At 38.2% G+C, this 13,750-nt stretch overlaps 1 protein-coding gene across 1 annotated transcript in view; it reads left to right on the top strand.

Moving 5' to 3' along the window:
* The first annotated feature begins 6,812 nt into the window (after window positions 1-6,812).
* The window catches only part of LOC148353141 (vang-like protein 1), a 59,112-nt gene continuing 52,174 nt past the window's right edge, over window positions 6,813-13,750 (top strand). Inside the window, exon 1 of the mRNA XM_088353036.1 lies at window positions 6,813-6,947. The gene's annotated coding sequence lies outside the window, so the exon portion shown is untranslated. The remainder of the gene's footprint in view (window positions 6,948-13,750) is intronic.

Below are 13,750 nucleotides of genomic sequence, written 5' to 3'. Positions count from 1 at the left end.
TAGACCAGCCCCCATAAAACTGTTAAAAATTTGAAAATGAAAATGTGTTGATTTGCTGTGATTCTTCTACCCAGTGATCCCAACATTTAAATAGCAGGCTACATTTTTCTTTTCTTGCTATTTCAAATCATTTATTTTGTATATAGATCAAGATATTTATCAGATCTAATGAAACTTAACGTCAGAGCTAGCTGTATTACATTTTTAGTTTTTCAAAGCATATTGTCAAATTTAGTGCATTAAAAAGGGACATCATTAACTAATTTTCTAAAATCAAAATCCATTTGATCAAATGTTTTCTTAGAACAAAATAGAAAAACAAAATACATTTCTGTATGTTTGTTAATCTTTAATACATGTAATTACAGCTATTCTAAAAACACTTATGTCAGTTATTTGACATTTCTTTTCATGCCTGGATGTAATGTGCAAAAAGCATTTTTTTAAATTCCAAAATAATCGAAATACGCATATATATCCTTTTCCGTTCATATATTGCCAGGGTATTTGTTCTAGGCCAGTGTTTTTCAACCCTTTTTGAACCAAGGTAGACTTTTATTTATGAAAAAGTTCGAGGCACACCTTCCTCCGAAAATGTTTGAAAATTAAGTTATGTCAAACATTTCACTGTACTACCTCATAAGTAGATAATTGGTATATAAAAAGAAGAAAATAATACTTAAAATAAAAAAGAATGATGTGCTTTTTTATGTTTTTATCTTAAACCACTTTGGTGAACAAATTAAGTTATTAAATGTAGTGTGCTACCTCATGAGCAGATAATTAGTACATAAAAAGTATACAAAAATCTACTGCCACCTCCTGATATGGATGACTATTACAGTTCCTCGTCTGAAGATAGCAAAAATACTGAAGAATGGCATGATTTTTTGGAAAGATAAAATTGGGCAAATTCCAGCGGCACACAAGAGAATGTCTCACGGCACACTAGTGTGCCCTGGCACACTCGTTGAAAAACACTGTTCTAGGCTATATCTGTAGATTAAAAAATATATATAAAAAATTCCTCCCGGCCAAATTTTTACCGAATGCAGCCCTCAATTCAAAACGTTTACTCACGCCTACCTTAGATGCAAAAGAAATAATGTACTTCCGCAATTTGCATCTACTTGCCTTAATAAACGCATTTTCAAAACAAATCAGTGAGATTCTAGGTTTGCATACGTGTCAACACCAGCCGATTGCTCCCCATGTTAATTAACCAATAATAAATCTTACTACAACACGGCAAGACTATGCAAAATACCACGACAATATTAGCAATCTATACAATAAATTATGCTGGAAAACACACATCGGACACATACAAACTAAAGTATCTAAATCATTTCACTAATTAATAAAGCCAAATTCATTTTAAACTATAATGCATTGTATTTATTATTTTGTTCTCTAGTTCTGCCATACTTAACATATTGTGCAGAAGTCTGGGGCAATAATTACAAAAGTTCACTACAGCCCCTTTTTATCCTCCAAAAACGTGCAATTAGAACCATTCACAGGGTAGGATATCGAGATCATACTCATATTTTATTCCTGCAGTCCAAATTATTAAAATTGGATGATTTAGTTTAATTTTTCACTGGTCAACAAAAACGTAGTGCCAGAAAACATCCATAAATTATTCATTCGGAAAGAGGGAAATTATAATTTAAAGGACTGTAGTAAATTCATAATCCCAAAGGTGAGAACCACCAGGAAAAGTATGTGTGTGTCTGTGTGTGGAGTCAAACTTTGGAACAATTTACTAGACAAGATCAAACAATGTCCAACTATTCACTTGTTCAAATTTAAATACAACAAAACATTACTGGCGGAATACAGAGATGAAGAAAATGGGTGACACGAGAGATTGGGAATAGTGCGTCTAGAACTATGGTTAACTTTGTGTTATTGTTGCTATTGTTATATCATGACTGTTATTATTAATATTATTTCTATTGTTGTTATATCATTGGTGAATTTAAGAGGGAAGATGAAGGGATAGGGAATATAAGCATTTGCTTCTTTTGATGTTGAGTTATTGTTTTTGTTCTGTTTTGTATTTTATTGTTCGAATAAAGTTTTAATTCATTTTCATTCAATCTATAAGGACGTTGTCTTTCTGCTACCAGTGACCAAGACGATCCGGAATAGAGCTGAAATGGTCAAGACGAGATTGGTGGAACAAAAAAAAAACGACTTGTTTTCAAATTCACATCAAAAAATTGTTATACGGTGTACACAACCTGAAATGATTTAAAAATATAAAATACAGATCAGGCATATAAATATGACAGGTATGGGTTTGGTGGGGGTCGGCAACTCGTGGCTCAGTAGCCATATGCGGCTCCTAAGGGCTTGGAGTGGTTCCAAAAATGTTTACAAATTAAAAAAGACGCAAATATATATTTTTCTAAATATGGTTTCTGTAGTATGAGAAACATGACACCAACACTTAACATTCTCTGATACTGTAAAAAAGTGTAGAATAAATATTACATTTCAACTACATCCCGTGCTTGTTTTCCTTGCTTTCCCTTGTTTTCTGATTTAGAATCAACTGGTGTTTAAGCTCCGCCTCTTTTAAAGGGGCAGCATCACAATTTAACGTTACTCTACTATTACTATTTTCACACAGTAATCACATCAAACGGTTAAGAACATCTTGTTATAGGCGCTTTTTTACTTACCAAGTACAGTACTTTAGCTGTTTTTATTGAATAATATCTGAATTTTGTCTGGATATATTTGGAATGATACTGAGGGATATCATTTGTGTTTTGTGGATTGGGCCCATCGTGCGTTAGTTTGGTATCAAAAGAGAGAGAGAATAGGATACTGCTGCAATTTACCCATGCACTGACTCGTTTTCTATTTGCACAGAAATCAAATTGAAACTATTAATTTCATTTTCTATATCTTTTCATGTCCAGGGGCGGCAATAGCTCAGGAAGTAGGGTGCTCGTCTTGGGATCAAGGGATCCCAGTTCGAATCCCGGCTCGTCCATGTTACATGTCGAAGTGTCCTTGGGTAAGACACTGAACCCCAAATACCCCCAATAAGCAGGTTAGCGCCTTACAAGCCTGCAAGGCCGCTATTGGGAAATGTGGAGCACATTGTAAAGCGCTTTGGGAAGTCATTGACTTGAAAAGCGCTATATAAAATGCAGATCATTTCATTTCATTTCATGTCCGAAGCTATGGAGCAACATGAAGGTACAATTGCGGCCCCAAGGATGATAGTTTGAAATCTTGCTTTCCCGGGTTGGAAATCTAAATTTTCTATATTTAGTGCAGATTAAAAAAGTTAAAAAAGTTCAACTTTTTGATTTATACAAACTTTCATACAAGTGTGACCTGCAGGCTGAAAAGGGCTTTTTTGCCTTAATATGAAAGTTAAAGGGACAGTGTGTATTATTTTGCCACTAGATGCCGCTTTAACTTGCCGTGCTACTGAAAACAAGTGCTAAAATCACAAGGGAAGAAGACAAATAACGGCGAGTCAAAGTGACCAAAACACAGCGTATTACTTTTGAAAAGAAGATAAATTAGAAAATAAAAGAGAAATGAAAAAAGAAAAGGAAAGGACAAAAAAGAAAAAAGAATAGAGAAAAATGAAAAAAAAAGTCAAACTCAAGAAAAGGGAAAAGAAAATGAAAAAATAAATGGGGAAACATAAAAAAAAATTAAAGAAAAATTGTGATTGTCTTTTTTTCTCTAAATTTCATTCATTCTGTTTCATTCCTTTCTTTTTTCCATTTTCCTTTTTTGCTTCCCCCACCCCCTACTTTTCTTTTTATTCCTGTTTTATTTTCTTTTTTGTGCCTCATGTTTTTGTATCTTCTTCCCTATTTTTTATTTATTAAAAAATGTTTTCCCTACTTTGTGACTTTCTTTGATAAAGTCTGGGTAAAAATTGTAAGAAAAAAGGGTGCTTTTTGCTAATTACCAGTGTCTGTTGTTTGTAGTCATCCTTGGACTCATTTTGGTAGCAGTACACATCACAGCGCCATCTAGTGGAGAAATATAAAACACTGTCCCTTTAAGGACAGCAGAATGTTATTGTGGAAAACCTCATTTGGCCCATTTGGATCGTAGCTTCAGCGGCTCCCAACACAATTGAGTTTGAGACCACTGATTTAGAGACACTAATGTACATCTACTCAAATGACTTGAAAACCACACAAAACCGGCAGAAAATCTTCACACAAAACTTTGAAATCCCCAACCAGTTTTTCCTTTTTCTCCGAGGGTCAGGCTTGGATGTGATCTCCCCCCGTTGACCTTCACTAGTAGTCTACTCCGGAATTGGCTCCTCCTTGCATGTTTTTATTATGTTTTTGGCTGCTGTGTGATGCAGCCTGGGGGGGCTGCCGGCTATTCTTCATGTTCAGCAGCAGGACATTGCACGCTTTGTCTACACCGGGCTTCTCCCCCAGTTGCTTGCAGCGTAATTTGAAGTAGACCTCCTATAGATGTTGAATCTTCATGTATTTGGCTGCATGGTTAGACTAAAAAAATGAGTTGTTGTACCTAACCTATTTGATGAGGTAGCTTCCATCCAATCTAACTACAGTAAATAAAACAAGTATTTAAACACCCTGCTATTTTTCTATCTCTCCCATTTAGAAATCACGGAGGGGTCGGAAATGTTCATCAAAGGTGCATGTCAACTGTGAGAAAGATAAACTAAAAAGAAAAATCCAGAAATCACAATGCATGATATTTTTTATAATTTATTTGTGTGATATAACTGCAAATAAGTATTTGAACACCTGAGAAAATGATTGTTAATATTTGGTACAGTAGCCCTTGTTTGCATTTACACAGGTCAAACGTTTCCCATAGTATTTCACTAGGTTTGCACACACTGCAGGGGGGATATTGGCCCACTCCTCCACACAGATCTTCTATAGATGAATCAGGTTTCTGGGCTGTCGCTGGGAAACACGGAGTTTAAGCTCTCTCCAAAGATTTTCGATTGGGTTCAGGTCTGGAAACAGCTGGGCCATGCTATTACCTTGATATGCTTCTTACGAAGCCACTTCTTGGTTTTCCTGGCTGTGTGCTTCCGGTCGTTGTCGTGTTGGAAGACCCAGCCACGACTCATCTTCAATGTTCTGACTGAGGGAAGGAGGTTGATTCTCACAATACACGGCCACAGTCATCCATCCTTAATGCGCTCGTCCTGCCCCATGTGCAGAAAAACACCCCCAAATCACCCTCATGCTTCAGAGTAGCGATGGTGTTCTTCCGATTGTACTCTTCTTCCTCCAAACACGCTTAGTTGATTTATGACCAAAAATTTATATTTTAATCTTATCTAACCCCTAAACTTTCTCCTATGACTCGTCTGTTCCTCCAAATTAGCATATCCAAACTTAACACGGGCCTTGACGTGTGCTGGTCTAAGCAGGTGAAGCTTTCATGCCATGCTTGATTTTAAATCATGATGTCTTAGTGTATTACCTACAGTAACCTTGCAAACTATGGTCCCAGCTCTTTTCAGGTCATTGACCAACTCCTGTCGTGTAGTTGCCAGCTGATTCCTCACCTTTTTTAAAATCACTGAGACCCCCCGAGGGTATATCTTGCATGGGGCTTCACTCCGATTGAGATTGACCGTCATGTCGCTTCTTCCATTTTCTAATGATTGCTCCAGCAGTGGACCTTTTTTCACCAAGCTGCTTTGCAATAGTTCCGTAGCCCTTTCCAGCCTTGTGCAGGTGTACAATTTTGTCTTTGGACAGCTCTTTGGTCTTTGCCATGTTACAAGTTCATGTCTTACTGATTGTATGGGCTGAACAGGTGTCTTTATGCAGCTAAGGACCTCAAACGGGTGCATCGGATTCAGAATGATACATGGAGTGCAGGTAGACTTCTAATGGGCGGACTAACAGATCTTTCAGGGTCAGAATTCTAGATGATACACAGGTGTTCAAATACTTATTTGCAGCTGTATCACACAAGTAAATTGTTTCAAAAACATGCATCGTGATTTCTGGATTTTTCTTTTTAGTTTATCTCTTACAGTGGACATGCACCTACGATGAAAATTTCAACCCCCTCCATGATTTCTAAGTGGGAGAAATAGCAAAATAGCTGGGTGTTCAAATACTTATTTCCTTCACCGTATATACTCACCCTATTAAGTGTCTGCTCCGAAGAGCGCAAATCAGTACGAATTTTTTTTTGTAAGATTTATGTTAAAGGTATACTGTGTAATATTTGACCATTAGATGCCATTGTATTGGATAATCTGCCTCAAAATAAGAGTGACAAAGCAATACAAACTATGAACACTCAAAGTGGCCAAACCACATCATTTTTCTTGTAGTTTTTTTTATCCGTTCACAAAGTTTTGGGTGTACCACTCAGCACCAAGATGGCAGACAATCATATCTAGATCAGTGCTTCTCAACTATTTTCTGGCATGCCCGTAACTCGGAAGTAGACTCTAGACACACCAGGAAGAGAAGTAATACCATGTTATTTGGCTTTGGTTTGGCTTTGTGTGTGCCTGGATAGGATAGACAACGCAGGTTTTGAACAAGATGGAGAAAATTTGCATGCAATCAAATTTGTCTCTGAGCCACAGATACTCATAGAAAGAGCCATATGTGGCTCGTGAGCCATAGGTTCCCGACCCCTGGTCTAGAGTAAGTACAGCCTGGTGGCGCCCATCCTTCTCGAGGCTAACGAATGAATCCCCCGGTCAGGAACCAGGGACCTTTCGCGTGTTAGATGAGTGTGCCACCACGCTGAAAAGGCGCCCTCTGGGGGCAACACCCAACGTTTCTCTAATTGAATCTCAATTCTCGCGTGTGTGTGCGCGCGCGTATGTGTGGAGGCTTCCACCACGGTGCCAAGCTGCACAATGGCCGGGCTCGAGTGAGGAATAGATTTATTTCGCCCCTTCGCAGGAGGAACGATGAGGAAAAAAGGTAAGTACATCTTCTCAACCGTCCTCTCTTAACCGATTCGCCATTCGGTCGTCCGCGCGAAGCATTCGCGATCCATTCAAGTTGAACGATAGAGCGGCTGCCTTTTTATCTGTTTTCTATTTTACCTACTACATGATACCGCGGAGTGAAATCAGGATATCGAGATTTTGCACCGTGTTTTCGTTATTTTGACCAATTGCAATGACCTGGTTTGTGATGTGAGAGGTGCACCCAGAAAGAAAAAGGGCAGGGTGCTTCTTTCTACACCGCTGTATGCACATCTGGACGCATTCTCGATTTGGGGCGGCCACCAAGCATTGCACACGCGTGCATGCATGTCCCACGCGTGTTTTTATTGATCAGAGCGCTCAATTGGATCACTCCACACTGCCCTTTCTTTGATAGGATTTGTGTTGTGGGGAGTAATGAAGAGCGCACCTTTTATGCACACGAGTGGACTGTAGAGATGGGTCGTTAGCGTACGAAACGGCTCTTCTAAGTGACCGACTTTGAAACGCTCTGGAGGTCCGGTGCTGCCATATGTAGAATTAAATGATTACACGAAAAATATTTACAAATATGTGCCATACAAATAAATCAACACGTAATTGAATTGGATATTATATAAATATATGACGCAGCACGGCGGCGCAGTGGTTAGCGTTCATGTCATGGGAACCTGTCGTGGGTTCAAATCCAGCTCCAGACTCTCTGTGCGGAGTTTGTATGTTCTCCCCGTGCTTTCGTGGGTTTCCTCCGGGCACTCCGGTTTCCTCCCACATTCCAAAAACATGCATTTCAGGTGAATTGGCCGGTCCAAATTGTCCCTAGGTGTGAATGAGTTGTCTGTCCCTGTGTGCCCTGCAATTGGCTGGCAACCAGTTCAGGGTGTCCCCTGCCCACTGCCCGAAGATGGCTGGGATGGGCTCCAGCCCCTCCGCGACCCTAATGAGGATAAGCGGTACAGCTGATGAGATAAATATATGACATAAATGGAACTCACAGTAATCCCTTGCTGTATCATGGTTTACCTATTGCCGTTTGGATTTTCATGGTGCATTGTGTTCTGCATTCTGAAGTCATTGACTTAAAAAGCGCTATATAAATGCAGATCATTTAATTTAATTTAATTTACCGTATTTTCCGCACTATAAGGTGCACCGTGTTATAAGGCGCACCTTCAACGAATGATATATTATTAAACTTTTTCCATACATAAGGCGCTATAAGTGCATGCTGGTTTAAGATCAGGTAATTGTGCAATTTTGTAATTGTAATCCTGTGCAGTCCTTCGAGACATTTTTGTGATTAAGGGCGTCATAAACAAATGTGACTTAACTTGACTTGGCTACAGTAGAGGATGTAGTTACGTTACGCAACCATTAGATGGTGCCGCGCTAAAGGGAATGTCAACAAAACAGTCAGATAGGTCAGTCAAACTTTGTTAATAGATAACAAACAAGCTTTCCACAATCTTCATTCACTCCCAAAATGAATAAACAGCTGTTTTATTATTTTCTCTGAGGTAAAGCATTTTCGTGACACATCTTTAACATCTTTGAGCAACAGCAAGGCATAACATTTTACTTTTCCTCCATTTAGTCAACACACAAAAAACCATCTGATACTGTTATGGTAAAATAAACGCTAGTGCAATCGCTATATAGTGACACTCGTAATGTGCAAAAACAACAAGTGCAAAACAATAACAATGAAGCAATAACATAATAACTGTAAAATGTAAAACATAAACACACACCAAGTAGGACCACTTCTGAATTCTTTAATGTTAAGTTCCCGTGCCAGCGCTGTTGCCTTCATTCGAATAGTTATTGGACTGACACTTCTACTTAATGCTCTTTGTTCAACAAGCCACTGTTCAAGTGTGTCCTCTAACTGGCCATCTCGCTTTATTGCCACGGAAACTTTGCTTAGTCTTCCCTACTTGGCCATGGATTCATTAATGTTGAACTCTCTCGCTGCTGCTCTATTTCCGTGTACTACTGCGTGACTGATCGCCTTGAGTTTAAACTCTGCGTTGTAAGCGTGTCTCTTAATAGGAACCATTTCAGGGTCTTTATACAAACAGCGGAAGATGCTTTAGATTGCCAAAAAACTTTGACCTCTCCACCCGCTAAACTTGCTACATACAGGTCTTTGGTGCTTCCTAGTTGCTCCCTTTTTTAAAAATGTTTGATAATGGAAAAATATAGCGTTTTTATGCCAGATTACCGGTTTCCTATAACATTTTGGCGGCAAAATTTCATGTGAAGTAAGTTGGATCAGGTCCGTAATCCACACAGGTGTGCAATAAAAAAAAGATTATTTTACAACCTAACATGACAGTGCAGAATGTATTTATGAAAAAAGCAAACATTCAAAAGCACACTACATTTGTTTGTTAAACAAATACTTGAGCCTATAAATTAGGAATGTTCTTGAGTAATGAATAAATAATTGAATAATAGAAAAAAGTTTCTGCTTCACTGGTTTTGACTATCGCGGGACTTTTTTGGAAAGCAACCCCTGAGAAAAACAAGAGAATACAGTAATCATAAATATATGCATTTTGTTGTTTTTGTTTGTATTTATTTTATTATGTATTTTGTTGTGGTCAGTAGTCCCTATGCATTCTAAAAAGGTCCCTGGGTAGTTAAAACCCGCAGAGCCAAAAGCCCTATATATTTTTTCTATTTATTACTCTATAATACTTTGAACCCAGATTTACAGGCTCAAGTAATTGTAAATACAACTGTTGATTGCTGCAATATGTAATATATATAACATCTTGTTTCAAGGCTCTAAGGATAGTATTTTCACATGCCAAGATCTGGCTCATCTCTGAAGAGCAAGATGACGCTTTGCTCTGAAAAACTACGGCAACCAGTTGAAGGTGCTGTATCTGAGTTAGATCAAAGGGATTCTACTGCTATTGATTTCCATGGAAACCAGTGCTATATGTTTAATGTTTGGGAGCAAACTCCAAACAAAACAAAAAAAAGAAGAACGCCTGGGGCACCGCCAGGCTGTACTTACCCGAAACACACCACAGGAAGTGGTACCTTGAAGGCCCACGCGACGTTCTTTGACGAATATCTTCTGCACTGTTGAATTATAACTTAGAAAATAATCTTGTAGTATGTGTTGCACTGAGGGTCGGAAATGATTTCAGGATGTTACGTTTTTACTTCACATGATAGTTTGTTGCTACGATGTGGACGATAAATAAAACTGCATTTACCTTCCTGCAACCCAAAATGTTGGCCATATTGGACAAAAAAACACATTATATTTACAAAAATCTCTTAAACTGACAAAATTAACAAAAACTTAAAAGCATTATATAAGCCTTATAAGGCAGGAAACACATACTGTATCTATCTATATTAATTAGAAAACGTTAAAATAATGTCCTGTTTGTCCTGCTACAGAAACCATGAGTTCAGTATCAAAAAGTTTTGAAAAAGTACCAAGAGGCATTAGAAAGTGCCAAAAAGCCGCACTCAACTCCAGAGCAAGTTTAGCGGGTCGAGAAGTCCCGCTTTGTTGTCGATAGAAAGTATCTTCTTCTGTCTTTCGGTGCATTTGAGGGTCCGAAGCATTTTGGTGATGTGATTTTGAAAGGACTTAAGGTGAAAAAGATTTGCGCATACATAATGTAGGTTTGTTAAGCTGTTTTACGTATATGTACAACTTAGGCTGACGTATCATTGACAGTTTTGTGAGGAAGAATAAACAATGTGTTTTTATAGTTTGGCTTTCAGGCATAATAGCACTATAAGCAGGGTTTGTACGGGTGCCTGAAAACTCTTAAAAATCCTTGACTTTCAATGTCATGTTTTTTAAGGATTGAAAAGTGCTTGAATTTGGGGGGAAGTGATTGTACATGCTTGAAATAGTTACCATGTTTCTCAACAAGTCTGCTTAACAATGTCGGTGATACTTTTTTCTGGCGGCTTTGCTTTGCCATTGCATTTCTTCTTTCTTCAATATTAACTGCAGCCGGCATTGGTTTGTATGGCATCGCCCCCTACGTTTTGCATCCAAGGGGACAGGTGCATGCTACACCTAAACAGTATCAATTATAGCTATACTGTAAATTATGGGCCAGGCAAAAAACTAAGGTAGTGTTTCCCAGCCGTAAATTGTAATAGGAAAAACTTAATGCAACCTTTACCCAACAACTACTCATCGGTAGAAAAACTGCATTCACTGGATCAGGAGAAAAACTGCATTCACTTGTCCGAAAAACAAACATTTTTGCGATATACTCAAGTTAAATGCACACACAAGATTAAAAATCGCAAATTTGAATCACAGATATATGTGTAGCTCTGCAAAACGTATGACTCACACCAACTTTTTCCTCCATTGGTACTGGAGAAATTTGAAAATTGGCTTTGAAAGTCCTTAAAAAGTGCTTGAATTTGGCTGTGAAAAAGGTTTAAAAACGCTTTATAAGGAGAAATATCTACGAAAGGTTGAAGAAATAATCAAGGGTGGTGGTGTACTGGTGCCATGGCAACAGGGCCTCAGCATGTGATTAAGTGTGAGGCTGATCCGGGTCACCTAAGGTGCCAGAATTGCATTCATTGAATAACACATTCCCAACCCCACTACTGGAGATGGAAAGGTTGTTTTTTTTTTTTTTAAATTAATGTATCAAACATATATGCTTTGGATGATTTAATCTGGTCTGCCATACATTTCTGAGTCTATCACAAAAAGAAGCGAGTCTCTAGGTCATTTCTATCAAAAATTATGATTTTTTTTAAATACATGTAAACCAAATGCTGTGTTGAGTTTGTATGTCTTAGTGAGTTGGATCAGGAGAAAAACTGCATTCACTCAACTGTTCAAATTCACCAGTTAACACATATAATGCCCAACATGAAAAACATATTCACCGTTGTTTGTGATTATAATGTGTAATATATAGTATGATATACATTTAAGAAAAATGGGATATCTTCTATCTGATCGAGCAATATCCGTAGATACAGAAATATCTAATCAATCAATCAATTTTTCGTCCTGACATGGCTCTTTATATAATAGTTGATTTTTGCTTATCATCTATAACAATATATTTTTTTGAAGTTTTCTCTACCGATAAGAGGTGCCACTTAGTACACACTGTCCATTTAAAATTGGAGATATGATATCACTTTGCTTCAATTACTTTTAAATAAAGTTTTTTTTTTTCCTACAAATGTATACATTTTCAGAACCAAGTAGATGAAATAGTCTCTTCAAAAACAGATATACAATGAAATATAACTTAGGCTTACGTTATCCTTTTACTTCGTGTATTGTCGAAGTATCGAATTGAAGACGCTGTATTAGCATATACAAACAATTCAAACACATCAATATTTGTCGGGTATTTATCATCTTTTTTGGGGGGTACTTTGTCATGTATTTTTGCGTGTATTTGTCGCATATTTTGTCAGTTGTTTTCTGGTTTATCTGTCATACCAGCTCAGTAGCCTAGATGGTAAGGCGCCCGCTTTGAGACTGGGAGGTCGGTGGTTCGCGCCCCGGCCGAGTCATTCCTAAGACTTAAAAAGTGGTCGGCGGCGCCCTCTGTTGGCTGCGGCTGCATCGGCTCGCTACAACGGGTCAGGTGCAATCGACATTTCGTTCTGTGTACATTCTTACACAGAATGACAATACAAGGAAATTATTATTATTATTATTATTATTATGTATTTTTTAGCGTATTTATTGTGTATTTCGTCACTCATTTATTAATGTATTTTGTCGGGCATCTATGATGTTTTTTTGGGGGTACTTTGTCATGTATTTTTTCGTCTATTTGTCGTGTATTTTGTCAGGTATTTTGTGGTTTATCTGTCATGTATTTTTTAGCGTGTTTATTGTGTATTTCGTCATTCATCTATTAATGTATTTTGTCGGGCATTTATCATGTTTTTTTGGGGGTACTTTGTCATGTATTTTTTCGTCTATTCGGCATGTATTTTGTCAGGTATTTAGTGGTTAATTTGTTTTGTATTTTTTTGCATATTTGTTGTCTCATGTAATCTCATTAGCTGCACCGCTTATCCTCAGTAGGGTCGCGGGTGCTGGAGCCCATTCGAGCAATCATCGGGCAGTGGGCAGGGGACACCCTGAACTGGTTGCCAGCCAATCGCAGGGCACACAGGGACAGACAACTCGCTCGCTCATTCACACCTAGGGACAATTTGGACGGGCTAACCCACCTGAAATGCATGTCTTTGGAATGTGGAAGGAAACCGGAGTGCCCGGAGGAAACCCACGCAAGCACGAGGAGAACATACAAACTCCGCACAGGAAGTCCGGTAGCTGGATTTGAACCCACACAGGAGGTTCCCAAGACCTTAGAACTGTGCCGCACACACGCTAACCACTGCGCCGCCGTGCCGCCCGTACTTTGCCCACGCATTTGTTGCGTATTACGTCATTTATTTTGTAATGTATTTTGTCGGGTATTTATCATGTTTTGGGGGTACTTTGTCATGTATTTTTTCGTCTATTTGTCGTCTATTTTGTCAGGTATTTTGTTGTGTATTTGTCATGTATTTTGTTGCATATTTGTTGTCTATTTCGTGATTTATTTTGTAATGTATTTTGTCATGTATTTATCATGGATTTTTTTCATGTTTTTATTCGTCTATTTGTTGTTTCATTTTGTCGCATATTTGTTGTGTATTAGTCATGTATTTTGCCGCATAATCATTGTGTATTTTTGGGACAGCCGCTCGACAATCTCGTGCGCCCATGCTTGCTCCCCAGCTGCTAAGTAAACAGAGTAAAGAGTG

Source organism: Urocampus carinirostris, chromosome 14 (assembly GCF_059441175.1).
Source record: "Urocampus carinirostris isolate Australia breed hairy pipefish chromosome 14, RoL_Ucar_1.0, whole genome shotgun sequence".
Lineage (NCBI taxonomy): Eukaryota > Metazoa > Chordata > Actinopteri > Syngnathiformes > Syngnathidae > Urocampus > Urocampus carinirostris.
Note: the sequence above shows the minus strand (reverse complement) of the source record. Positions and strands in the feature narration are given on the sequence as shown.